General features: G+C 44.0%; 1 protein-coding gene across 4 annotated transcripts in view; it reads left to right on the forward strand.

Annotated features, from left to right (window-relative positions):
- The first annotated feature begins 1558 nt into the window (after positions 1-1558).
- Positions 1559-26978, forward strand: part of LOC106482246 (calcium-activated potassium channel subunit beta-2) — a 112178-nt gene continuing 86758 nt past the window's right edge. For 2 of the 4 annotated variants that reach the window (XM_067301426.1, XM_067301429.1), the window contains exons 1-2: positions 1559-1640; positions 1985-2109. The gene's annotated coding sequence lies outside the window, so the exon portion shown is untranslated. Of the gene's footprint in view, positions 1641-1908; positions 2110-2831; positions 2897-26978 lie in introns of those variants that run through there. The other 2 variants (XM_067301427.1, XM_067301428.1) reach the window with 2 other exon arrangements.

A 26978-nucleotide genomic window follows, 5' to 3' on the forward strand; every position in this document is an offset into this window, starting at 1 on the left:
TGGGGGAAGCTTAAGGTTCTAAAAATCTCTCACTGTAGGCTGAGAAACAAAACTGGAGCCCTGACACCTTCCCTCCTACACGCTAACTGTGTAAGGTGCAAGGCTCGGAGAGGGGAAGGGAGGACACCAGATGTCTGAGATGGATAGCAAACACAGATTGCAAAGGCTGTCCTGTTAGAAGCTGTGTGTATCTGGGGGCAAATGTTTTGGTGGTAGTAGTCCCATATGTCCCCACCAGTATCCGTGGATTGTGGCTGGTGTAAGCAAGTCTTGAATGCCACTCATAGTTTGCATGAAGGTCAATTTAGGAGGGGAGAACATAGCCCGCTCTAAATGCACTCTCTGCCCTAGCTGTTTGATAAAGCTGTCAGCACTGCAAGCATCTGCTGTGCTGGTGGCAGGAAGCAGTGTGGAAAAGAAGAGGGTTGAAAGTTGGCCATTTTCCCCCTCCGAATGAGGTAGAATTTACCAGCTGGTTTGGCACAGACCAGTGGCCTCCCCTCCAACAATGTCATGGTTCAAATATTCTGTAGAAGACTCTAGTGCAAAGGACTAAGCCAAATCCCAACCAGAGCCATAAAACAAAGGAGAAGGTTAACCAGCCCTCAATGCTCCTCAGCTCCTAACCACTTAAAAACCTAATGGGCATCTCTAGTTGGTGCTCCCTTAACCCCTTCATTCCCATGGTATAAGACACCACAGATAGGTTTTCACTGAGATCTGCCTTGCTCCTTTCTCTCTCCAAGCACCATTCATTTCTGGGCTGGCTCCCTGCATGATGTTTTCATTTTAAGCTGATGGCTATAGGATCTGAGGGACTGATGGCTAGGTGACACCAAAAAATCAAGCAGGTGCCAAACAGGCAACAAAAGTGCTAACTTCCCACCTCCTCTCTCTCAGCCTGCCTTGACACCAGGTTGCCTGTCCAGTCCTTCAGCCTGTGTGCCGTTGCTGCTGGCAGAGCTACAACAACACTGGTGGGTTTTACATTTGTCCACTAGGGACCACACTGAGATCAGCAACACTAAGCTGACAGCGGATGTTAACAATCCCAGATCCATCTTGACCTGGGCTGATTAAGAACTGGCAACCAAGAATAAAAAGGCTCCAAGGTCCCAGCAGAACACTAATATTTCTGACTTGGGGTCTAGAGAAGCACCCAATTTTACTGAACGCAGCAGTCTCCAAGACGATCCTCTCACCACCCCCCTGACACGAATCCCAGGCACTACGAATGCTGTGTGTCACTCGTGTTTGCTCTGCTTATCATCAGCTGGGGTGCTGTCAGCTTGCAAATTAGATTGTGAGACCCTATTATCTGCAAACTGTATTTTGCCTTTCGTGAAGTATGGTGTACACTTGTGACACCAGAAGTACAATTCACGGTATGGTCCATATGTCCCCCTTACTCACTTCGTGCCACTTCTGCCTTACAGAGTTTTATGAACTTTCAGCTTCTGATCGATACTTTCACTAACTCCTGCGACAGCCTCAGCTTGCAGTGGGGGCGGACGCTGTCGCGTTCATTTTCCCGTCCACATCAGTCGTGAAAGCTACAGCACCTTCCTTTCCAAGGAGCGGTTTTCTCCTTAGTTCCAAAACAATGTGCGAAACCCTGATCTGCAGAAACAGTAGCCCTAGTAAGTTTAAGGATGACTGAAGCTATTTCCTCTCCTGGGGAGGTTTAAAAGCTACGGAGGGATGAATGGGGTTAGACCTATCGCTGCATTTCTAACAACCATCCTATTACAGCACTGAATAAAAGCAGGAATGGCATGTCTATCCTAGGTTAATAAACCTTATCTAGTGCATGCCTGAAAAACACTATGAAACAGCCTTAACTGAGCTTCAGATAACTAATTTCAAGCATGGCTGTCTAGTGTGCCTGTCATTCCTATTGTCCTCCCAAACTATTTCAGACATTTTGAGCAGGGAGTACTAAGCTATGAGTTAGCAGGGGTTGTGACATTAATGGTCCAAAAAGGTTTAAGCACCGGGAGGTAACGATGACAGCGCTTAACAACTGGTGGCACTTCGGAGGATTCCACTGGATCCCTGTTTATTAATAATTAGGCTTCGCCTCAGAGGAAGATGTGACAACTATCGGAGGTAGGATTTGCATGTGAAACAAAGGAATCTGTTGCTGTTCGGTGCTTATTGTTTGTGCTTTGCTCCGCGGGTTTCCAAAGGCAGCCAGGTGCAGAGTCAGGAGCAGCGAGGGAGCGGGTAGGGAGGGGGTGGCGGGACATGGGGGAGAGCCAAGACTGCTGAGAATTAAAATACTGTTGGTAGTCCTGTGTTTTATGGCAGAAATGCCCCGAGGACAAGCCGGTTCACATCTCATCGCCTGCTGAGTGTGCATTCCACGTTGCTTTTCCCGGGGAGTAAAATACATAGAGGTCATGAAGAAAACACTTTAGCCCTTCTCTACTGAGCCAGCTGAGCTGTTTCTGAGGTGGGAGAGGGGAAAAGAGGAAGGCGTCCTAAAATAAAAGGGGAAGGGGAAAGCCTGTCAGATAAGGGAGACATGCTATTAACATGTAAAATGTGTCTGGAGTGCCACCGCTGTCATCTGAAACGGGGAAAATAAAGTGGAGGGGGAGGGTAAGGGGGATTTTCCGGATAAGGAATTCCTTAGGTTATAACCTCTTGCAAAAAAGGCGCGATGTGTCCATCCATTTTTGCATAAAGAAATCTGCACTGTTGACACTGTTTTGCTGGACGAGAATTGTAGTTTCAGACAGAAAAAGGTAGGATTTCTTCCTCCGCCACTGCCAGACCCCTGCCACCCTCCCTCTCCCCGAGAGACGACAGCGTGGCGAGGGATGTAAATGATGTTTAGCTGCATGTTGAAAGGCTTGGGAGCGAGGGCTGAGGAGGCAGAGAACACTAAGTAGTAAGTACAAAAGGAAAGCTTCTCCGCGTAAAGGCTTGTTGTTTCTTTCCCAGCCAGAAGTGCGGGAGGAGATATGCAAAGTTAGCAGCCTCATGTACTTTTTTATGGTGTGCCTGTTTAGCATTACGAGACAAGAAAATGTCAGAACATCAGAGAGTCGGGTTTGCAAGGCAAAAGAAGGCAGTGAGGACTGTGTGTGATCCTTGGTCAACCCGAGGCTGAAAGTTGGAATATTTGTCATTGCATATGACCCTCACCAAGATAAGTAGCAGGAACTTAATGAATGAAAATCTTATGTACATGCATATGCAGTGTCATTATCATCTGGTGCGTTTGATCTGGGTATGATGTTCCCTGTTTTGATGAATGGTTTCTACTTAGGCATTAAAGTTTCATTTCCAAACAACAGAGAGACTTCAGAGTGAGCAGTATTTAGTAACAATAAAATGTTCTGCTTGTGGAAATGCTTCTCATAGGAGCAATTAAAAATGCACTTAAAGGAACGGAGAGTCGTATCTTGCAATAGGAAGTACAGTATCACTTGCTCTGCTAACTATTAAAATCAGGGTTATGATAACATTCTAAATCTACTTTAATGTGGTTGTCATTAGGCATACTTTACAATGCTGTTATCAAAAGCTCACGCAACTTAGAGAACTCTGTTCGACTGATTGTTTTCATTAAATCTTCATTAGGAAAAAAATTCCAATATAACAGGGACTTAACAACTAATTTGAATTTACTCATCCTATCAAACGTTCCCTTTAAGGAGAGTTTCATTATATTAGAGTACATAATAAGTGGGTCATGATGTAATTCATTTAATAGCAATATACCAATGACAATTTAACAACAAAAGTGCTAGATGTGTTCCGTGACAGTAAATACAGGTTCTGCCAAAGAGAAGCAATATTAGACCAGAAATACTAAGAATTCCTTTTAAGAATCATAGCTTATAAATATTCGGCACCTGATCCAAGCAGCAACTTTTCAGTCAAGTGCTTTACTTTGCATTGCAAATTGGGGAAAAGATTGTTTCAACCTGTGTCATGATCAGTGGTCGGTACATAATGATAATAGTGAAAACTTATTCCGAAGAAAATTTTTCTAGTGGTTTGCAGTATGGATCAAAAGCCTCCTTCACAGAGACACTTTATCTATGTCAGAAGTGAACAACGCCTGTGGAAATCAAGTACCTGTTTTTTTCTTCCCCATCTCACTTTCGTCTAGAAGCTTAGACAATTTTACTTCATTTTACTTTCCGTTCTTAAGTTTTCTTCCGTGCACTTTGTGAGGAAAGGGGGTGAAGGGGCAAGACGGCGAGGTGCTGGGAGACTGCGCTCAACCTGCGCCCTGCCACAGACCTCCCCGGGCACTTGGGCAAGTCCCCTAGTCTTGTTGCAAAATAGGCAGTGGTGGGGAAGGGTAATAGCTCTGCCTTGCAAATACCTGCGAGGACAGTGTTATTAACGATGGAATGAAAATACAGACCGTGGTCCTCAGGAAATGAGACTAAATGTACAGTTCCAGATAAGGCAAAATGCAAAACAAACTTTTTGTAGCAGGAGGAGGTTCATACATTGGGCATTTTCAATTGTAAATAAGACATACTGCAAATCCCTTGATCCAAAACTAAATTTGCTGTCAGAACTGTTCCAGACAAATTCACCATTTACAGAAACTTTTGCCAGCAGCAAACATCCATTTTTCTGAGATCCTGTCAGAAGTGACTCCAAATCTCTTGGCTTTCCCCTTGCTCCATCAATGTATAACAGACAATGAATTAAATTCCACCAGATAGATTTATAGTGGTGGGAAACCATTTCCCTACTTTCTTCAAAAGCTGAATGAGTACTTTTTGCCATGAATTTCACTTGTCTTTCTGTTTATAAATTGTCTGTGGAGTTCATACAGGTTTCTAATTTATTTATTTGATTTTGCTTGGGAATTTCTTCCGTGAATAACTCTTGGCTTGCAGATCTTTTGGGAATGGCAAATGTTTGCAAATTCATATTGTGTTGCTTAGTTCAGTCATGTGGTGTTTCTTGATTAGATGATTTGTGTAACTAACTTGCACAAAGTGAATTGCTAATTTCACAACCAAGTATACAGTTTCATATTGGGTTTCCATCACTATCTGAGCAGTCAGGTTTAAAATTCACGCCTTGCAAGCAGTCATACCAGCAACACATAAGCACTGAAGTGCTCCCACCAGGCAGATGTGAGAGCAGGGTTAAACAGCTTTCAAATTCAGATGAATATTCATGCAAAGTGTTTGAAATCTTGCAGCTCTGAGAAAATGAATAGTCAGCATCATCCATTGCACATTGCATGGGCCATTCGCTCACAGTGTTTGCTGTGCCACCACTTTGTTCCTAACAGTCTTGCTTATAAATCCACGATGCCCACAGAAACTGTTTGCGCAGCCAAAATAAAGAAAAAAGACCATCACGGAAATTTCTAAATTTCCCGGAGTAGTGTCTCTTCTTGCGTCTATCTTGTGTGTTGCATGAGATGAAAAGAGACACCCGGAAGGATAGCAAGAGAGCATCGGCAGTGATACAGTGAGTGATATGACTGCAGAACAGAAAACGTAACAAGAGGGAAAAATAAGGATGACCACTGCCGGAGGGGAGATCAGCCACACGGAGAGTGTATGCATTAGAAGTTAGGGATTGACACAATATTTACAAATAAAGGTGCTCAATTCAGGTGCAGTCAAGCAAGGGGGTGAGGTGGTTTATATTTTGTCATGCAGAGGTATTGATGACATTCCAGGAAAATGTGGAGGAGTTGTGAAAATAACAGTCAAGAAAACTAACTAACATCTGGTGCATGCCTTGAAAGCTGTGAAAATCAGCTGGGCTAAGAATTTCTGTCAAATATTTTTTCTCAAAGAGAAAAAAGATCAACTGTCAAAACACCAAGCTCTTTTGACTCAGAAACAAATAAGGAGAAAAAGGTTATAAAACAGGAATATATTTGCCTTTTGAATTACTTTTGCACTGTAGTTATGTCAAATAGGAGGAAAACTCAGGTCTACAACTGAGTGAATTGCATACTTTCCACTTTACGTAAAATAAGTCAGGCGTGTGCTAAATCAGCAGGGTTGCTGCAACTGCCCAGAGCCAGCCCCCAGTTTGGTCCCCCGTTAGATGATCTTTCGCACCCTTTCAATGGATTTGAAGTCCAGTGATCCTGCATATCATTATTTATCCTAAGAGCAGAAACGTGTCCATGTGGCAAGCAGCAAGCGTCGTGTGCAAGCCACACGGCAGGTATCACTCCATTGCACATGTGCTGCAAGTGCGTGTAGTCAATATGCATGTATTTGTATCTTGTCAGGGCACTCGTCGTGCAAGATTAGTACTGTGTAGGGAAAATAAGAGAACTGTAAGAATTAGAGGAACGAAAATCAAGGCAGAAACAGATAATCTTGCAGGGACAGAGATTGATTCACTGTAGTCTGGGGTGAAATCCCAACTTGAAACTCCTCCTTGATACTACTAGAATTCCTATTAGGTCTCCTTCTTGATATACTACTATCATTTTCTCAATATAATGCTGTCCTATGGACCATCATTAACTGCCAACTCTGCTTGATCCAAGTGGGATGATTTTATATGGACCACTTTTTAAGAAGTAATTAATTTTTAAAGGGAAAGCACAGAAAAAGTCAAATCCCTTGGGAGGGGGATGAGAGCGGATAGCTGTAGAGGGGGGAGCTCCCATGGGCAAGCTCTGCAGGGACACCCAGCAACGTGTTAGAGCTGTAGCATCTTCTTCAAGCATCCCTGTAAGGTGGGAGACAGCAATACGATTGCTAACGCACCTGGGGGTCTCCACTCTGTTTTTTTGTTATTCACTTCTACAGCTCTGCAGTAGCAGTCACCTGGCAGCTTTAGATCCTCAGCAGTCTTTCAAGACTACTCCAGTAAATGCACAAGCTCTTTAGTCACACCCTTGCATCACATCACTGGCCAACACCGCGGTAAAGCCAGTGTCTGCCTGTCTTGCCTGCGAACCCTCAGCACTGTCCTGCACCACAGCTCCCCATCACAGGGAAGGTTTGCTGGTACGTCTAAAAGCGATGGGGAAGAAGCCTAGCCCTTCAGGGAAAGGGGAAAAATGTCAAACTAAGCTGCAGATGCTCAGTGACTCTGAGCCACTGAAAGGGGGATATAATAAATCCCTGGACCACAGACACGACCAGCGTACAGCAGCCAGGGCCTGTTCCCTACCCATCCCCAGGCACCGAGCAGTTTTGCCTGAACTCGTTGTTCCTCCCCCTCTGACTCAGATCAGGCGTGCCGCTGTGTTGTCCTAAATCAATCACCTCCAGAAGGGTTTTGAAGACCAGAGGAGACAAAAGAACATTTGTCCCATTTCCCCACTTCCCTTTCAGTGGATCAGTGGGAGAGAAGTGTTTGCTTGGGCCCAGGGTGGCTCATTTGTCCGAGGTGGCTGTCGCAGAAGGAGCCCTCTGGACGGCACTGTCCTTGTATGCCTGCTGAGGCGCAGTACCAGGAAAGGGAAGAGCGATAACATTGCCCAGCTTAAAGAAGTGTTGCAGAAAACATCCTGTATGTTCGGCTGCATTTTACTTGCAGGCAAGCTATTTTCCACCTCAGCAGAGTGGTGCTCCTTACTGACAACCATTAGTTATTTTCAAATCTAGATAGGCTTTATAGACGTCAGGCTCTTGAGTGAATAAATAATGTTTCTGAGCAATAACTTGAAATAAGTCAGACTAGGAACGGTGAGAAGACCAGGAGTATGGTCCCTTTGGGACACACTCCCCACCGTTTCTAATTAATATATGGTACTTAAAACATCACAGCCCATGGTTAAATCAAAGTCAGAGGAAACAAAGGAATATTAAATCCTACTGGAGACTTGTCCCCCGCTCCATCCACAGGTGTGGATGTGCTACTCTGTGCTACTACTGTCTTTTACTTCTGCGAGAAGTGTATGTTTTGGGGAGGGGCCGAGGGACCCAGGGGCTGGGCTGCCCTGGCAGTTTGCGGCATCTACGGGGGCTGTCGTTGCCCTTTGGACTCCCGCTGCCTCCCCCTTCCCACACAGCCAACCCCTCCTGCACCATCCCAGGCTCGCCTGACCCTCTGGTGAGCCAGTTCAGCTCATAAAACCTTCAGACACCTACACTTTGGTTTTGGCTGGCTTAGGGGGCTGAACTGGGAGCAAACGGCCACCAGCGGTGGTGCAAGAAAAGCAGGAGAGCATATCCAGGAGTGAGGCATGGAGAGTGAGGAGCAGCGGCAGTCCCAGCTCAGCACATCTTCTCACCAAACACCCCTAAATTCCTCTTCCTAATGACCCGTCAATCGGCTGCAGAAAGACTTCAGATGAACACATCTGGACCACAGCAACATGTTGCAGAGCCCAAGAGTTAAAAAAGGAACTGAATGGCAAGAAGGACACAACAGCTTGTGAGTGCTCATTGCGTTTCAGCTGTCTTGACCCATCTATCCATTGATAAGCCATTTTTAAGTTTATGTTGAATTCCAGCGCTGTTGTTGTGGTGATGGGGAAAGAATTGATTCAGCTGTGAAAAACAGTCCTTGCAGAGCAGGTGTAAGGATGTCTGTTGTGATTTGGTGAAGTTTACTGATCCAGGAAATGAGTGTTTCAGAAAAAGAGCCCGAGTAAAAAACATCAGTGCAACTAGGCCATCTTTCAATTCCTTCAAAGAAGCATATAAATTTTAAGGCACAGGGAACAACAATCCAAACAGAGAACAAAGGAAGTAAATTTGTAACCACAGCATTTTATTAACTGGAGGATCTGCAAATGAAAAGGGCCCTGGCTTTTGAAAACCGGTGTTAATAATGCATCGGGGCATAGCATAAACTTCTGACAACTTCTTCCTCTCCTTTTGCTTCTGCATAATGCACTGCTCTAGCTGACACTCTGCTCTTTGAAAGCTCTACTGCTCTTCCAATTATTAATTTCATGAAACATGCATATTTCCCCATCTTGCAAAGAGTGTCGCAGGACTTACTGTCTGGTGGTGAAATATTCCAGGAAGTCCATGACAAAATATTTTTTGGTAGAGCTTAATTAAGAAGATCCAACAGTTGGTGCACAGCTGTTTTGGAAAGATTTTGTCACAGGTAAACGAGCTGCAAAAAAAATTGCTTTTACCTCCCCTTGCTTTCTGTTTTAGTTGTATTTCAAGTGGATTAGCATAATCTTTCCTCAGCCAAACTCCACAGCCAGTCTATTCCATCATTGCTCTAATTTTACAAAAAGAAGATGACTGAAAGCAATTAATTAAAAATCTCTTTGGAGATGCACATGTGGATGCACTTATTCAGTAAGAACTCACAAAATAACTCTGCATTTTAAAACAATTTATCTGGTGCATTAGGTGTGAACAGGATGTCTTTGTCAGGTGTGCCTGCCTTTAGGTGGTACCCTAAATGAATATGCTTCTCATGTAGAAATATCTACAGTAACTCAGCTCAGTCAGAGAGGATCCCCTTTGAAAGTATATTTGGGTTTCTAGGTGTGTTCCTTTTTCTTTTTCCCTGTGTGATGAAGAAGTTGACAGATTTCAAGTGAGGAGTCTCTCCCCGCTGGGACCAGGACTGTCAAAAGCCATCATAGAACTTGCAAAATTCTGTCGCAACACCAGAAGTTCTAATTCAGCTCCAAAATCATTTGAACTGAAGGAAAGTTTCCAGTAACTGACAACTGGAGCTTTTGTAGCAGTGACACTTTGCCAGACGAAGGCATTGTTTTCTGCACATGCATACACACACAGCACCCATGTTGGGGACAGTACTAAGGTACACAGTAAACTACTGACACAAGTGAGTTTGACCATCAACAAGAACACATAGATGAGTTCACACTGAATCCTTGGACTAGAGTATCCGTAAACTCTAAGGTCAACCAAAAAAAAAAACAAAAAACAAATTCACATTTTGTAAAATTCCTTTGATTTCTTATGAACCAAATAAAAATTCTAAACATCCTTGAATTCAGGGTGAGGGAGAAGGTCTGGAAATCAGAACTCTTGATCTCAGAGCTGTGCTTTTCCTTAATAAAACTCCAGCAGGTCAGTGCCAGGAGTGCAAATGATAACTGCTAGCATTCAGCACGAAGTGCAGAGGTTCTTCCAGCAGGGCTAAAAGTTTTACTCCGCAGAGGCACTAGTATTCCTTTTTTGTAGCTCAGAGTGAGTGTTTACCTATGGATTTAATGCAGCAGCCATCACTAGTCTACAAGCACACTTTCCATGCAATTTAAATACACGTGAGAAGATTCCTAGATTTCATGCACTATTTCTTTTCTTTGACTATAAAATCTTGAACAAATGGATTTCTCAGGCCCTCTTCACTAAGTTCATTTATAATCTCTTCAGCCTCCATTAAAATGTGCTCTGTTAGTCTACTGTTTCCAAATATCTGCACTCTGCTTTCTGATTGTTTGTGTTTAAGAGCATCACATATCAACCTATTGGTCACTAGCCAGATATCCAGATGGTAATCATGTATCATACTGATAGATGCCGTAGAAATAGCTGGGAGAGAGAAAAAATATCACTGGAAAATTTCAGACGCTCTTTTGATAGATGGCAACTGTAGAGCTAATTAGCCTATTCCCTCCTTTGGAGAAGTCCTGGAAGCAACAGTAGTTGCAGTCCCACAGAGCAGACATGCGAGAACACGTCTCTTACTGTCGGATTTTAGCTTTTCACTCCAAACAGCCTCAGCTGGATGGTCCTTCTATCCATCCCTCTTCTTTAAAAGACACCAGGCTTTCCTCTGCGTTTAAAGGTTTCTTTTAGTGCCTGTCACTGCACAGCCTTAGCACCACTCAGCTATGTCGGCTGATTTTGCACTGACAACTGATTTCTATAATAAAGATCAAACACCACTCACCTTAATTGGGTGAATATCCCTCTGACAATAATCAGGCTAATTACCTCAGCAAGGCAAGCAGGATTTGGCTCTAAATCAACCACCAAAATGATTTAAGTACAAGTTCATGAGCTTCTTTACAAATCCAAGACCTACTCGTTAGACATTTATATCTCACTCAGAAATGCTATTTTCTTCCTCTTTTCCATTCACTAAAGAGAAAAATAGAAAGAATGAGGTTTTCAGAAACACCTGTGTGAGTTAGGAGCTCGGCCCACCCTGAATGAAGTGGTGGGGAAGACGGGACTCCTTCCCCTTTGGCAAGAGGACGGTCTGGAAATGGCCTGCAAAATCCGCACGTGGGAACCCCAGGTTGCATCACGTCTGGGCGTCTCTCGCTCCCCAGCCTGCACAGGTCCTCCAGAGGAAGGTAAAAAACCTCTGGCTGGACATCTGCAGAATAATCTGCCAATAACGGAGCCACTTTCCAAAACTGCAGTAGTTAAGCATTTAACTTATGACTTAAAGCATGAGAGATCATATCCTTTAAAGTATTTAGCTTGCTCGATAAAACAGATATATGTTCACTTTACCTACAGAAATTTCTAGACCTTTCTTTTAATCCTATTTAGCAATTGGTGTTTATCTTGTTGCAAATATTGTAGTGCTATAAAAAAGTCCCAGCAGCTTCATTTTAGCAGTTGGCTCTGGCATGGGGGGTGTTAAATTCCTCAGAGCCAGCCAGTGTGCTAACCCAGACGGTCCCATAGACCGGGCATGGATAGGAAAGGCTTGAAATCCCACCAAAACCAAGGTTCGAGGAAGGGCTGCCATCCTCCTTGCAAAGAACTGGGCCTTTTTCTCTTTAGCTTCCACAGTTTCTATAGCAGCAGGTCTCTATTCCTGGGATCGTTTCTACATTTTATCCAAAGCCTAGCATAACAGGCATTCCTCCATCCCCCCGGCCATCGCGTTGGAGCCACGTCCTCCCCGCTCCGCCAGCCCCAGTACAATCTGCCCGGGTCCCGCCGAGGTGTTTGAATCTCTCATAGGAGCTAAAGCTTTTCCTGAACAGTCCCAGCTCATTGCCTCCCCTCTTACAAAAGTCTCTACATGTCTCTAATAATTTTCACTGTCAATCTCTGCACTCTGTTTATATCTATTAAAGACTTTATGAGATGGGATGACCAGAAATGAAGAAAGATTCTGAGAGCAGAGCGTGCGATTGATTTATGTTAATGGCACTGTAATAATATTTTCAGTGTTTGATTTCTTTTTCATTCTGTAAACAGCTAAGATGTTGATTACTTTTTTATTCCTTTCCTGCTTATTGAACAGCTTACACCAGGCTCCACAAATCTATTTTCAGGTCTGTCTCCAAAGTGGTTAAAATATAATTAATTTAGAAACCACCAACATATGAGAAGTTGAGCTGATTCCTCCCAGTCAATCTTACTAGAATTTGTTGATGAATTTCACCAGCTGTCAGGCTGCTCATACATTTGTCTTTGCAAGGCTTCTCTAACTTCACTAGCTTTGACATATTTAACAACCGTTAATCCTAAAAAAAAAAAATCCCTCCAACCCTATAATTTGTATTGAACTACACTGTAAGCCTCGGAAGTCCCCAACATGTGCATGAATAAATATCAGTCACCTGTGACAGCATCCTTAATTATTTTTACATTTCTTTATACCAATAACTTACATCTTTTATGCATATGTCAGAGAGAGAGAAAAGCTGTGTGCCAAGATGTGTTAGGAGTTTATAAAGGCAATCAGAGAATAAATCTTACTGCTAAATTTTGCCTTCATAATATATTCTGCCTTGAAAACCATATTAGGTGTCAAATTGATCAGATGTAAATGAAAAGTGTCCTTCAGTGATGGAGGCAAAAAACCCTGACTATTTTAAGACGAAGTTTGATAACCCAATAGAAGCTATTATACAGCACTTTGCCAACAATAGCCAGGCACCAGGTGTGAACACCTTTTTTAGGCCTGTTTGCAACTAAAAACGAACAAACTGGTTTGGAGAAGAAAACAGCCTAAGTCTTGTCTCAAAGTCGAGACAAAATCAAAAACAAGCATTTCACCAAAAGCGTGACAACCTGCTTGTTTTTCTTCTCTTTATTACAATGTGTCTGAGCACTGCCTTATTTTGGCTGGTGGGAGACAGGAATACAGTATCACAAATTCTGGATCTGCTGAAAGCACCAGCAATAACAACGCTTTATCCTCAAGAAGCTTTGCCAAAATTAAGGGCTGGATTTTCAAAGCAGCCAGGCACCTGCAGCTCCTCTGGACTTCCCTGGGAAATGGACAGCTGAAAATGCCTGAAAACAAGGCCATCAGCCTTTCATTTTCAGCGTGTCTCTATAAAGCAACTCACAGTCTTCACACCTTTTTTTAGGATTCAGAAAACAGGTGTTACATGGACAAGTGGCTTAACGTTAACGGGTTTCAAGTCCCCAGTGGCCACATAAAACTGTATTTTGTGACAGTGTCACCTAATACTGAAAGCCTCTACTTTTTATGATGGAGTGCTTCGGTTGTTAGCTGCCTCAAAGAGAGGTGGAGGAGCCAGTCCAAGGGGCGAGACCTGCATCAGTATCTGTGCGTTCAGCTCCTGAGACCATGCACCTAGCTCACAGCAAGGCCTGCGCACCTTCAGGCATGACATATAACACAAAGTAGTTACCACACTAATAAACGTAAGTGTAGCTAATTGGCATACTTATTACTGATGCGTGTAACACAGAAGCTGCTGAAGGCCTCAGGTTGTGCCAGGTGGCAGACAAACATACAACCATAAACTACAATTAAATGCGTTTAGACCAAGCGCACGACCACAACACTTGGGAAGGGTGTCGGACGTCCCCGCGGGGGCTTCCCTGGGCCGCGGGAGGAGGCGAGGGCGCAGCCTGGAGCAGGGCAGTGCCTCGCTGGCCCCATCTGATCCGTCGCTGGTGTCACTCTGCTGGCCGCTCGCTGTTTCTGGAGATGGGGAAATACAAACTGAGCAGCGTGCCGCGGGCAAAGCTCCAGGAGCTCCAAACACAGCACTGTATACCTTGTGAAAGCAACAACCCACAGGCCCCTTACCGGGCCTTTGCTCCAGCAAGCTGCCGTTCACCGGCACAGTCATGGCTTCGACCCGGTGCCGCGTATCTCCCAAGAGCGCGCTGAGGGACGGGCCCTTTCTGCACCTGCTGTGGAAGAGGTTGTGCTGACCCCAGCAACCACACACGCACACGCACACACACACACACACACACACACACAAAACCTCCGACTGCCTCCCTCTCCTGGAGGGTCGTCTTCGTGTTTCTAAAGTGCTCAGTGCGAGCAGCAGAGAGTGATGAGAGACGGGGACAGTAGCAGCTGCAAACGCGCTGACGTACCGCAGGTAGCGGGCGTTTGTTTTGCAGCTATCCGAGGTTGTTTGCGTGACAGCTCCTATCCTGGGGGGGAACGGAAGCAGCGCGGTATCGGTCTGGCTGGGGACCTGCAGAGGTAGAGGGGTAATTAAAGACTATTTGTCAGCTCTTGCTGTCCGGATGGCTTCTCTGGGTGGGGGAAGGGTATATTTACAGCATCACTGGAATCAGGCTATAAGCTATTCTTTCAAAGCGCTTATTGCTTGCAATTAGAACACAGCTTATAATGTTATAAATCCAGAAGAATGACATTTTCATTCATGTGGTTTCATAGGAACTGCCAAAACAAATCTTCACTCTCTAAAGCAGTGTCTGCCTTTCAGATTCTCAGATATACATTTCCCAGGATAGTATTTTTCTTCATTCCCTATATGTGCAATATTTTGTATTTATGGCTTTCACGTACGCATAGCTAGGAAACATTGCTTATCCAAACAGAGTTTTTCCTCTCTATCTCATCCTTTTCATCTATAACTTATTTTATTTCCAGACATGAGAAAACAGTTACAAATTGTATATGACAGCAACTCATCAGCTCCTGTGATTTCAGATCTGTCCTGCTTCACTCTATATTTTTGCTACATCTATATGAACAGCACAGAACATGCCTTGCAAAAGAAGCATTTTATCATAAATTAGCCCCAATTTCTTCATTCAGATTCTAGGGATATTGTCAAATTACTTCACCTTCTGCTAACTCCTGATTGTCTTTACCATCCATCCTCTCAGCTTAAAAATTGAACTAACAGACTATTATGCATAAAAAGTAGTTTTTAACACACAAAAATGAAACATAAGAACAAATGCTGAAACGAATAAACTTCAGAAAATGCAAAGCTACATCTGTCATCCTCATCAACAGTGGCAGTAGCATCACAACTAAAATCAAAATCCTCAAATACAATCAGTGCTCCGTGACTGTACAGTGTCAGGTACTTACTATACAAGCCCATAGCAAGAAATGATTCCTACCTATTAAGGATTTATTGTTTGGACAAACAAGGTGTGGGAAAAAGGATAATATTTTCCCATTTCAGAATAAATGAGCAGAGGCACAGAAAAATTAAGCATATTGTCAAAAAAAAACACATAGGAAGCCCAAAACAAAGTTAGCAGTCAGTCTCCCAAATCCCAGGACAACAATCAATACCATCCTTCTCTTCTATTCCCACACTCATGGAATTGCATCTATTTTTGCCTTATTCCCCCTGGGTCAATACATCTGGTGCGAGAGCTGCCATCCTCTGTCTAGCCCACAATCCTGGCTTCAAAGGCAACCAACAACAGTCTTCAGAGGAAGTCACAAGAAATTCCTTAATTGGTAAATGCAGGATTATCTGTGCCAATGAAGGTCTTATCCTGACAGAGATTAACTTTAAGCCCTAAAGCATGAATTTTTATGACCGTTCCAAAATCTAATTTATTAGCGCTAAATATTATTACTCAAAGCATTCATATTAGCCACATAAACGTACACTCCATCTCTGGAATTGCAGTCCCACACCGAACCCTTTGGTTTCCTATTTAATTAGCACAATTTTTTGTGACAGACGTTAGGGGATAACAGCGGGTCCAAAGGCCTGTCAGTTAATGAGTACTAAGAAGGTACTGAAGGAGGAGAGGAGAGAGGAGCACGGCATATTTTTCACTAGTCCCAGTATTTACAAGTGAGATTTTAGATCAAGGTGAATAACACTGAAATGCTGCCAGGCTTGTTTCTCTGGATTTCTGAACGGCTTCCCCTTCACCGTTGCCTTGCCAAGTTTTGAATTTGCTTTGTGCCAAACTTCATAGAAACAAATTTGCAGAAAAATCACTTCAAAGTCTGACTTACGCTAGTATGAGTAAAAACCAAACGTGAAGCTAGCATGCCTGAGTATTAGTGCTACTGCTGCTGTTTCCACGATCACTTCAATGAGGAAGGGAAACAATAATGCCAGATTTTCTTTTATCTGGCCACAACTAAGCCATATCTTTTGTATAAATGGATACCAAACACATCTAAAACTATTAACTTTTTTTTTTTTCAAATACACGAAGTCTAGCATTGGACTAGGATGGGAGGAAGACTTCATTGTATTCTTATAGGAGCACTTTAAAGTTCCTTTTCAAGGATCATTTTGCCTTATGGCTGCCAGACTCAGCAGTATATAATGCTCAAGCAGGGATCAATAGAATCAGGCAGCCGAAGGACATCTGGGAAAAGAAACGTACATGGAAATAATGATATTTTTATATGCATAATTCTAATGTAATTATCAAACTAGCATGAACAAAGACATATATTTTTCCCTGAATATAGTGCTAACATGCCCAGAGCAATTCAGCCCTGAGCACGGGAGGAAAACGTGTGACAGGGTCCGCACCCACGTGCGGCAAGGTCAGCTCTTCAGCCCAGGATCAGGCTTGCTCCCACATCCCCATCAGCTCAGCTCATGGTGGGAGATAAGGCTGCCAAGAAAACAGGAGCAGCCAATTAGAGGTAATTAACAGAGCTGGAAATCTATCCCAGGCAGCTATTAGTGACACACTCAGGGGACGGAAAGGAGGTGATGTGTAGGTGGTTTTCACTTTCTGCAGGAAAGACCCTGTTCTGGCCAGCTTGGTAGACAAGCATCAACAGGAGACTCGCCTCCCCTGCCTGTCATATGGAGTAGGGAAAAACACCCCAAATGCCAGTCATCCGCCCCGCTTGCACTCATCCCTTGCCCTCCTCTTCCATCCCCCTGTGGGCCAGTTGAGGGCACTTGCTGGACCAGAAAGTGGAAGGGCAGGGCCAAGGAGATGAACATGCTTTCTCTGAGATGCCTCATCAGAGACACCACTTGAAGGGATCAGATGTAAATTAAAAGTTGCCTCTGACCTTGGAGTCAAAAAAAACCTTTGCCACCTTCTAATGAACTGATGAAAGAGGTTGTAAGGCAAGGGACCGAGGCAGGACCGCGCTCTTTGGGGGTTGCCCTGCCAAAGGGGAGGTCAGCACAGCTCCTGGCTCCATCACACCAACCTCGGGCAGCAAGTTACATCCACAACCCTCCTCTTCTCCATTGCCCGGCAGGCAGCAAAGCTGTGCTATTTACCCAAGTGGCAGCTGCAGCTCAGCTGGAGGCAGCCCAGTTTTTCAGATTTACACTTGCATTCATGGACATTTAGCCTTTTTATAAACAGGTAATGAGGTTGGGTCAGCTGGGGATAGAGCCAGGGCTCCTTTCTCCCATCAGGCAAAACTCCCATTGCAGCGAACCTGCGCACAGCCTAAAAACAGCATGGGCAGAGGGGCTCAGGAGGCTGCAACTCAGCTGCTGCTACCCCACATGGCACACGCGCTCCCCGGTACACGACACACTGGAAGCCTTAGAGTTGTCCTTATTCATTTTTGCAGCTGAGTCCTTGGGCTAAAATAGATCATAGCAGTCGACAGGCCTGCTCCATCAGAGCAAACCACTACAACAACCCCCAAAAGGTGCTTTTTTTCTTTGAAAGAACAAAGAGGACAATCCCCTTCCTTGCAGGCAGCAATTTGACCCTGCTCCTTCAGCCAGTGCTATGCAGCACTTGGAAAACAACAAAGCATCCAAGCCAGTCCTCAGAAAAACCCTGGCCAGCCTTTCCAGCTTTCTCTTTGCTGGGCATCCAAGCAGGACATCCCTGCTGCCAGCAAAGGCTGGCTGAGGATTCCCCCACTGCAGAGCCGGTGCGGGGTGCCGGCTTAGCCCCCACTCCTGCTCCCGTTCGCTTGTTTGTGCTCGAAGCCCAGGTACAGAGCAATCAGCGCTCTGCTCCAGCCTCATATCAACACGCTCTCGCGTGCTCTATTTTGTATCTTCTGCTTTGGGAGCTATTATTAGAATACGCTTGCAGATATGATACAGTGCCAAGGTGATATAAATCTAATCTGGTTTTCCTACTATCCCATCAGTGCTGCATTTTGCTTTTTTAAAATGCAATATTTAAAAAAAACAGCAGCTCAGAGGACCATCATGATGGGAGCAAGCCAAGACAGAGTGTTTTCCTTCCGGCTCCTCATCCAGCTGGTGATGTTTACTGAGCTTGGATATGTTTACTATGTTTTAATTCCTCCATTTAATTTTCCAACCCCATGGAAGATACTGTGGGCAGTTCCTCATGAGCCAAGTCGCAGGCTGCAAGAGTGGTTGAGCATGTCTGCCCCAAGGTGCTCTTCCCTTAAGCACTAATCAGTTCTGTACGATACTGCCACAGTAATTACTCCGCAGCCCAGCAGATAACAAGACATTACCGGAGCAGCTCAGCAGAGTTTCGGGTAATGCAAGCACTAGTGGACCGCAAGGAACTTGCTGGTCTTCACTGCAACAACCAGCCCAGTCTCCTGCCGGTGGGGGGCTGCTGCCCGCTTTGCCTTGTTTAGCTATAATTGACTTTTGCATGCACTTTTTGCCACGTCTTGTCAAGCAGAGGTGTAGGTATAGAGCAGATTGGCTAGGTATAATGATCCTTCTCCTCTTCTATCCCACTCTTCCTTATTACGTCCTTCCCTGGACCACAGTGAGCAACCGATCCCTTTTAGCGCATGCCCTGCAAAGGTTTGTAGACATTCACAGTGCCACTTAAGATGAAGTCTAAGTCTTTCAGTCTTTCAGAACAGTTCGCCTCACCAGCTGTTAGCTATCTGCATTTGCTCCAGCTGACCAAGACCCTCTAGTACGCAAGTGTCTAAGAAGTATAGAGCACTTAAAACCTGTTCTCCTGCTCTTGCTAATTCTCTCTAGACTACAGTGGAATATGTTAGCACTTGCAGCCCCTAAAATCTATGCTCCGGGAAGCTTTCCTCCAAAGTTGCAGAGAAGGAGTAGAAACACAGGATCACAGCAAGCATGCAGGGGAAGCAAGTCTAAGAACCAATGAAAAATTCAATGTTTAGAGAATTTTTCAAAGAACATCAGAGAAGAAAATGCAGAAACATTTATTTTGACTTTCTTAACATACTCAGAGAAATATTTTTCTCTAAGACAAGCTCGGCAATGCTGTGGCAGTACACTGACTTTATGCTGATGCACACGGGGAGGCTGAGCCACGAGGCCTCAGTTCCCTTTTTCCAGGCAGGTGGCATTTCATGCCCATGTAGCTGGTCAACTAGCAGCACCTGCCCACAACAGAAATCAAGTTCTTAGTGCTGAAACTGTGCAAATTTCTTCACCCATGCAGAGGTAGGCTCAAAAAGCAGGTCAGTTCTCAGCCTGTACTGTACCATTATTTTCCCATCAGAATAATTGCAGATACAGGATAGCCAAAAAAGTGGAAAATTGGCAGCAGGAAAACGTCAAGTCACAATTCAGTGGAAAAAATGTAAATCGCCACTCATTTTTAAGAACATGACTACTCTCACTAAGAAATACATTTAAAGTAAAATTATCTGGACTAGGACACAGAAAGATTGGTTAATCCTTTTACTTGGAGCACTGAGTTATTCCCTAGGCTGTATTTGCTCTTGTTCCATGCAAGTCTCTGTATCATGGGGGTCCTGATCTTCGGCACAATTAAGAATCAATGAATTTTCATTTTCACAGTTGCTTTGATCTCATCTTGCAGGGGAAAATGCAGTTGTTAGCCCCACTTCTTTGCGGCATTAATTCTTCCATTGGCTTTAAGGAAGCTATCATTTAGTGGTTGGCTTTTGGCACGATTTAAAAACGTCATCTCAGTAACTTTATCTTCCAGCAATATTTCACAGATATTGTGAAACCAGTTTATACTGATATCATACTTAGCATCTGGTTGAAAGGACAATTGCAAGAAAATAGTGCCAGAGATATAAGACCATTGTAAGATAAATAATGGGCTTTAACACTTAACGGGTTGATTACTTCAAAGGGGATCGTAGCAATGTTCCTATGCACAGAATACCTACTTCCCATACAAAGGATGGGATAGAAAGTGCGCCATAATGTGTGAAATAAATCCTACAGAGCGGCTGAATAACAGCTTCGTTCTGAACTGAAATTTTTCATGGGCTTCTTGAATTATCTAATTTGCCAGAGTGAGCGACTGCTTCTGGGAGTGTGCGATAACTGATAATGCACTCTGGAGTCATTAAGGTTTATCATGTAAATCTCTATTTAAGTGCTTTTAAAATGCATATTACTTTCTTGATAAACTATGATGGCTCCTTTGGAACCCTTAATACGAATTAGGGTGCATACCATACAAAGTAGAAAGCCTTATGAAAAGTAGTTATTCCACATGCAGCATAATCAGCTTTTAAATTATATTAAATACTGCAGCTGTAATGTTCCCCCCCACACACACACACCCTCAGGGATCAGAGAGCTTTAAAAAAAAAAAAATTGCTAAATTTCATTACCTCAGGTATAAGCCCAGTATTGAGTCGTGCAACCAGGAGCTGAGAAGTCAGGGACTGACAAATGGCAGGGAGGGGAGGACGGGTTCTAGTTATCTGTATGAGTTAAAAATTCCTAGATACTATTTTTAAAAATGATTTTCATAATCTAAAAAAAGTGTTGCTTTTGGTCAGAAACTCACTACATACATGTGGAGCAGAGTTTCTTGCTTTTTATTCTGACCTCTGGTGTCTTTTCTCCAACATACTGTGACTAGCTTTATCCTACACTGAGAGCTCACTGAGGCAAGTTTCTTTTCTATAGGCATAGGGGGCTTTGATACTTATTTACAGCACCATAGCACTACTGCAAATAGTATCCTTATCTGTAAAACCCTATCCTGATGCACGTTGAAGGAATAAGAAGAGAGAAAGAAAAGTTGCATTAACTTTAGCTGAAGTCAGGTCAAGTCACAGCTGCTCACCTTGGCCTCCTTCAAGCTTGTCCGAGGCAAAATGAGGTCTCGAGCTGGTCGCTCTCTGAAAGTGGAAAGCAGGGGACCTGAAAATGAGGTGGTTGCCGGGGAAATGGCATAAACATTAGCTCACCTATAATTACTGACACTTCATCCGAAGATCATCTTTGCCTTGAAATAACGGCCAAGGAAAATCTGAGCAAAACCCCAGGATCTGACCCATGCTGGGTAAAGAAATCTTGCAGTTATGGCAAGCGGTACATGATTTTCACTTACCAGCTATCACAGGCCAAAGGACAACAGCTTCATAAGTGTGTTAGACTGAACAGAAAAGCGTTGCTCAGATTTTAGTCAGCTTTTTATCCCGCTACCCTCCTAGCTACAGAGAAAGGCTGAATAAAAACCACCTTGACACAGGGAAAAGGTCTCAGGATGCATCCTGTTCTGCTTTTCCAGGGAAAGGATCTCCACAAACAGCAGCATTGGGCCCCTGCAGCTGGAGCAGGAGCGCAGGAGGCAAACGGCTCCGTGGCCAGGAGGCAGTGCAATGCCCCTTGCCGGCCTTTCGGATGCTCCATGGAAATCCTGGCTGCGTACGACAGATGTAGTCTAAGCTACAGATGCTAACGTGAAAGCAGGGTTTTTAGTTGCTTCAAGCTGACAGACGGTTTCCTTACATTTCATTTCAAAAGTAATTTAAAGTCATGCAAAACTTCCCTGTACACGGCCTCATATTCTTACCGCGAAGCCTTCTCAGGTGCTTGCAAAGTATGCCCAAGATCAAAATAGCTGTGAGGACTGGACAAGAAGGGAACGTGGAAAGCAGCTGCAGGCACTTAGAGATTAGGAGAGCTGTAAGCTTCTGTAGCACTTGTCTCTACCCAGCATTGCCACCTAAATTAACTTAACAAGGTCTAAAAAAAAAAAAAAAAAGGGGGGGGGGGGAGAAAAACATTTCTCTCTGTGTTCAGCAAATGCTGCTTTCCAAACATCGGTTACAATTTTGTTAGCTTGTGTAGTATCATAACTTGATACCATTTCTGCATTTGAAGATAACCTGCTTGCAAAAAGCTGTTAGTTTTCAGTACCTCTCTTCTTCCTTAGTGAAAAGATTGCAACAGGCAGCAATGTACTACAGCAAATAATAAGGTTCATTTACGTCTTATACCTGCATGTATCTATCTGCAAAATTCTTTATCCACCAGTAACATGTCTCTCTGCTGATACATCTTGCATTGAGCTCATACCTATATATATTTTGTTGACAGACAAAGGCAGGGACGATTTGGAGAGAGATGCTGTTGTTTTTTTGTTTTTTGGTTTTTTTTTTAAAAAACATTCAATTAAGCAGCAATCTCCCCCCCCCCCCATCAAATCCAGTTTCCATCATCTGCATTTTTGTAGAGCCACATCATTATCACACACTGTTTGAAAGCTTGTGGTTTTGGGCTTTAGCGAGACCTGTTGAAAGCAACATAATGGAGTTGTGTTAAAGCCTTTTGCAATGGCTTTTTTGTCTCACATGATCCATGATGAAATTTCTGAAGGAGTGTTTTTCTTCCCTACAGCTCTTCCCTTTTTTTTCTTCCAACATACCCACTTGTTTTAAGTAGAAATTTTTACCTTCTTGCACCTTTTGCGTAGAAGTTTATTTTTACTATGGAAACCACACATCAAAGGTAGGATCCTTTCAGACTTCTGTTTCTCTCTGTCCTTTGAGCAAAGATCGAAATAGTTGTGGCAGAAAGGCTTGTAAGATCCGGTTTCTACAGATGTCAGTCTGAAATGTTTCTTTATTTATGAGGAACATCAGAGGAAGAATAGGCAGATGCGCGGCAAGATCAGCCTTGCTCATCTCCCGGGTGCAGGGCAGGTGGTTTTGGATGGCTTCCCGGCACCAGGGCACCAAACAGAGAAGCTGTCAGGATAATGTTGCGCTTTTATTATATGAAAAGCAGTGTGAAGTACCGGCTTCCTCGTTGCTCCAGCAGTCCTGCTTGTGTGGCAAGGAGCAGCTTTATGAAAGATTATAGGACAATTGGGAGGTATAGAGAAGGTGATAATTTATATGATACTGTCAGATAATGTATGGGATATTCATTCCCATACATACTCAAACACTCTCGTAGTTTATCACCTTCTATGCAATTTTAGTCTCTGTACAATTACGCACTGTACAGCCTTCAATATTCAGGACGTGCTGACTTTTTTTATTTATTTTTTAAATGAGCAAGCATTTGAGCAGCATCCTATTAACCCAAGTCTAGGAGGTGGTTTTGGCATAGGATACTCCTGTTGCTCCTATATCCGATGCCTCCAGTCATTGGCTTCATGCCTGGGTTTGATACGAAACGGACAGCAGGGCTGTGCGAGACAGACCGTTGTAGGCAAACAGATTGGGGTGCCATAAAATTAACACCTAAGAGCGTCGGGGAGAGTGTGAAAGCTAAAAATACTCACCGTGTGCCTACAGCCAAATGCAGAGCACGTATGAGACAGGCGGTTTCTGACACTGCTCTCCCCAGCCGGCTCCTCCCGGCAGCCGAGCCGGGGCAGCTGGTGGCTGCAGAGAGGTGCGAGGGCAGCACACGGCCCCGTCCGCGTAGGGCAGGGCTCGGGGTCCAGGAACAACAGGTTTCACGGTCCTCTCGCACCAAGATGTTGATCAAGCGGTGCAGCCTCAAAGCTGTTGGTGAGTGCAAGAGTGCTGATATCGGTCACTTTTCCAGCATTTTCCCACCTTGCTTTCTAGACCTCTCCAGGTAGACCAGCAAAAGATGGTGGAAATACCCGAGTGCTCCTTTCATACAACTCTAAGTAAGGTAGGAGCAGTGGGAGTGTTAGAGAGAGACAGCAAGCACCAGAGAGCAATAGAGAGAAAATTATCCTGCAAAACATCTAAGACGCTAACAATTTAATTTATGCAACTCTGCTAGAGAATCTGTGCAGAATGGGCTGTGGTCTCCCAAGAATACTTTCTCTGAAGTGTTTGTAACTTGGGTTTTGTAATTATGGAAGAGCAGAGACAGGTATGTCCCAGCTGTATTGCACTGTGACCATGCTTAGCAGCAGAGCGAGCTAAGAGAGGTGCAGACTCGGGTGGACAACATGCAGAAATTAAGCTTCCTACAGGAGAGCCACTCTGACGTATGGTGGGGAAGCATTTTTTTCCTTTTCCTGCAGCACTTCTTCTCTATGACTTTCATTTAAATGGAGAGTGGAAGTTAAAATTACAAGCAGCAAGGACATAGGAAAGGTTGATAATAGCCATGGACTCAATCTGTAGGGGTAGATTGTACCAGTGATTGAGCTGTCTTCCATTAAACAGCTGAGGCCAATGCTGTGTGCTTGATTTACCCTTCCAGTGCTGGGATTTTTCACCCAGTCTTCCTCCCTACCTTTTCTAGGGCTAGAAAATCTGTCCCTAGCACTAAAGATTTAATTGCCTGGATTACTGAAGCAATCCAACACGCTAATCAAGCAGATGCAAAAATCTCTTGAGCTGATGGTTGTGGTGATCACCATGTCCCAAGGGGTTTTTTGATGGAACTATGAAACCAAAGAGATTTTTCTCTCAGTCTCAGAGCTCCCAGAAATGTCCTCAAGACACTAAAAAATCCTCCGGACAGTATCATGGGACCTGCTCGTTACTATGGTGCCCGGCAGCCTGGAATTTGATTTTCCTGGGCTGAGGAACTCTATTTCCAGAGGCGCACACTCAAATTCAGGTTGCTGGAATAATCCTGAAAAAGCTCATCTTTTGAGAGGACAAAAACCTGTTTACTGGATAGCGCACACAGCTCTCTCCTCTGCCTCAGACCCTTCCAGTCTGCCTTCTTGTCACTGGAAAAAGTCTGGTTTCATCAATACAACTGAAAAATTTCAACCTCTCTCTGAACCATTACCAATCAGTTAACCTATTAAGAGACCTTCCCACAAGCTAAAAATCAAATGTTGAGCAATTATTAATTATTAAAAAAAAAAAACACCCTCACACAGCCTGTTAAAACTTCTCCAAGGTTTCAAAGAACCTTGTTTAAGCTAATGCTTATTAGTGTTGTATTTAATCAGCTCTGAAGCCACTGTCCCAACAAGAGTGACTTATCCTCCAGCGGCAGCTGCCAAGGGGAAAAATCATGCCCTGTCCTCCAGGGGAGATGGTTCAACCCTGCATTCAGGCAAATGCACGTGTGTCCACACAACATGTAAAATTAGCGGCTGCGCGTGCTGCAGTGGGGCTGGCGAGAGGATCCCAACCCGAGGATGCAAAGCTCAGACCTGAACCTGGGTTTTAAAACCATGCGTTTACTCTCCAGTACTGAGGGGTGCGATGAACTACAGCATTAGTGAGGAAGGTAGGCTAAAGTCCGTGCATTTTGGCTGGGAAGATTCATCTCCTCCTGTAGAAATAGGCGAGATGGCATCTGAAGGTTTGCTGCGGGCCCGTCTTTTATAGCAACCAATGCAGGGAAATGATAGAAATGAGATTGCAGAGGGACAAGAAATAAGAAAATGCCCCCAAAAAATTGAGACCAAGTATCTGCCAGACAAAACTGTCACCAAGATTAGTACCGGCTAGCACCTGTCTTGACAATCTCAGCTGAAATATGACTGAGACCTAGCGCATAAGGCATTCAGCCAGGAAGGGGAAATTATTTCAGCTCAGGATTATTTCTGTTTTCAACATTTCTGTGTTTATTTCTATGTTTAACATAGAATGCAGGGAAGACAGCTACCTATGTACTGGATTGCAGAGGTAACCAGGGTAGTTTCAGACCTAAGTGAATCTGCAGATGAAGGGGGAAAATGGAGAAATTTCATAAGTGGGAACATCTAATGATAACAAGGGTAATTAAAGCCCTTTTATCCACCTGATAAACCCTTCTCCTGGGAATTTTGGGGCAAGTCAGCAATAAATTATGACCTTCAGATGTTGATTAGAGAGCCTATATTCTGTCTGATGATTTTAGGTCAGCTCTTAGAGACTCACATCAGAAAAACACTGTTGGCCAAATGTATTGATTCCCCCCCACCACCAATCCTTTTAGCAATCTTACCACTGGCCAAGGAATAGTAGGTAAATAAAGCAGCTACCCTCTTATCCATGGGAGATTGTTCGTCTGGATGCGTTGTTGCAGCTGACTATATTGTAGCAAATAGTTAGCATTAATGAATAATTAATGAATAAATAATGTATTTGTCTCTCAATACCCCAAGGTCTTTGGGCACCTTCACAGAAAATAATTAAAACAATAGATTACAAATAAGATGACAAGTCCCCAGGCAAATGGAGGTACATAAAACCACCGCAATGCCGAAACAAAATAGACTTACATGTGATGCAGAAGCTAAAAAGGTCTTGTGCCTTGCTCTGCAGACCCCACAGCTTCTGTTCTTGCCCCATGCCCCAACCTCAGAATCTGGGGAAGCCAAAAGTGCAGGCTAATACTAGACTAGGAAGCCACAGTCACAAAAGCCTTGCTTTCATGAAAACAGCCTAACATTGTGAAGACTGACAGCTAAGGAGGGAAAAAACAGATTCACAGGCTGTAGAGTTGCCCAAATCCTTGAGTGCAGCTGGTGTGAGAGACAGGTAGCCCTTGATGATGTCTGAAGGGAGAGCCCAATCCACTTGATCAGAGATCTGAACGTTTGGGGAAAGAAAAAAAGCAATTCCTGAGTATTTCCAGCTTTGGACCTCTTAAGTAAAACTGTACCACGTATTACAACTGCTAATACCTGACCGGACTTGTGGGGCTAGACACCATCATCAGTAGAGAGCAGCCAAAAAGCAGGTTATATAAATGGAATTCTTGATCTTTGGGACAGCCAGAGCCTTCTCCAGGCTCAGCATTCATGGAGAATTAAGGTGAGCAGCAGCCCCTCCCCGCTCTACACGCACACACGGTTTTCAAACACACGATCTCCTTAGCAAAGCAAAATAGGCTGAAAACGCCTCTT

The sequence above is a fragment of the Apteryx mantelli genome, chromosome 9 (assembly GCF_036417845.1).
Source record: "Apteryx mantelli isolate bAptMan1 chromosome 9, bAptMan1.hap1, whole genome shotgun sequence".
Lineage (NCBI taxonomy): Eukaryota > Metazoa > Chordata > Aves > Apterygiformes > Apterygidae > Apteryx > Apteryx mantelli.